Genomic DNA, 2,185 nt, shown 5'->3' on the forward strand with positions numbered 1-2,185 from the left:
GGATAGTTGCTTTACAGAATTTTGTTGTTTTCTGTCAAATCTCAACATGAATCAGCCATAGGTATGTATGTATGTATGTATATATCCCCTCCCTTCTGAACCTCCTTCCCATCTCCCTCCCTATCCCATTCCTCTAAGTTAATACAGATCCCCTGTTTGAGTTTCCTGAGCCATACAGCAAATTCCCATTGGTGATCTGTTTTACATATGGTAATGTAAGTTTCCATGTTACTCTTTCCATACATCTCACCCTCTTCTCCCTCTCCCCATATCCTTAAGTCAATTCTCTATGTCTGTTTCTCCATTGCTGTAAATAAATTCTATGTACCATTTTTCTAGATTCCGTATATGTGTGTTAGAATACTATATTTATCTTTCTCTTTCTGACTCATTTCATGCTGTATAATAGGTTCTAGGTTCATCCACCTCATCAGAACTGACTAAGTTGTGTTCCTTTTTATGGCTGGGTTAATATTCCATTTTGTATATGTACCACAACTTCTTTATCCACTCATCTGTCTATGGACATCTAGATTGCTTCCATGTTCTAGCTATTATAAATAGTGTTGCAATGAACAATGGGAACGTGTATCTGTTTCAACCTTAGTTTACTCAAGGTATATGCCTAGGAGTGGGATTGCTGGGTCATATGGTGCTTTTATCCCTGGTTTTATAAAGGAATCTCCATATTGTCTTCCATAGTGGCTGTATCAATTTACATTTCCACCAATAGTGCAAGAGCCTTCCCTTTTCTCCACACCATCTCCAGCATTTATTGTTTGTAGACTTTTTGATGATGGCCATTCTGACTGGTGTGAGGTGATATCTCATTGTGGTTTTGATTTGCATTTGTCTAACAATGAGCAATGTTGAGCATCTTTTCATGTGTTTGTTAGCCATCTGTTTGTCTTCTTTGGAGAAACGTCTGTTTAGGTCTTTCCCCCATTTTTTGATCGGGTTGTTTGTTTTTCTGGCATTGAGTTGTATGAGCTGCTTGTATATTTTGGAAATTAATCCTTTGTCAGTTGTTTCATTAGCTATTATTTTCTCCCGTTCTGTGGGTTGTCTTTTCACCTTGCTTATAGTTTCCTTTGCTGTGCAAAAGCTTTTAAGTTTAATCAGGTCCCACTTGTTTACTTTTGTTTTTATTTCTGTTACTCTAGGAAGTGGGTCATAGAGGATATTGCTTTGATTTATGTCATCGAGTGTTCTGCCTATGTTTTCCTCTAAGTTTCATAGTTTCTGGTCTTACATTTAAGTCTTTAATTCATTTTGAGTTTATCTTTGTGTGTGGTGTTAGGAAGTGTGCTAATTCATTCTTTTATGTATAGCTGTCCAGTTTTACCAGCACTATTTATTGAAGAGGCTGTCTTTATCCCATTGTATATTCTTGCCTTCTTTGTCAAAAACAAGGTAACTATAGGTGCATGGGTTTATTTCTGGGCTTTCTATCTTGTTCCATTGGTCTATATTTCTGTTTTTATGCCAGTACCATACTGTCTTGATGACTGTAGCTTTGTAGTATAATCTGAAGTCAGGAAGGTTGATTCCTCCAGCTCCATTCTACTTTTCTCAAGACTGCTTTGGCTATTCAGGGTCTTTTGTGTTTCCATATGAATTGTGAAACTTTTTGTTCTAGTTCTCTGAAAAATGCCATTGGTAATTTGATAGGGGCCCCATTGAATCTGTGGATTGCATTTGATAGTATAATCATTTTCACAATATTGATTCTTCCTACCCAGGAACATGGAATATCTCTCCATCTGTTTATATTGTCTTTGATTTCTTTCATGAGTGTCTTATTAATTTCAGTGTATAGTTCTCTTGTCTCCTTAGGTAAGTTTATTCCTAGATATTTAATTCTTTTTGTTGCAATGGTGAATGGGATTGATTCCTTAATTTTTCTTTCTGATTTTCCATTGTTAGTATATAGAAATGCAAGTGATTTCTGTGTATTGATTTTGCATCCTGCAACTTTGCTAAATTCACTGTTTAGCTCTAGTAATTTTTTGATAATATCTTTATGGTTTTAAAGCGCAGGCGGCTGCGATGGGCGTGCTAAAGCGTGGCTGAGAGGAGCTACCCCACGTCCAAGGTCAGGGGTAGCGTCGGCGAGTGCCAGACTGCGACAGCACAGGAATGGCCGAGAGGAGCTACCCCACGTCCGAGGTCGGGGCGGGGTGGG

This window comes from Bison bison, unplaced genomic scaffold (assembly GCF_000754665.1).
Source record: "Bison bison bison isolate TAMUID 2011002044 unplaced genomic scaffold, Bison_UMD1.0 scf7180017864390, whole genome shotgun sequence".
Taxonomy (NCBI): Eukaryota; Metazoa; Chordata; class Mammalia; order Artiodactyla; family Bovidae; genus Bison; species Bison bison.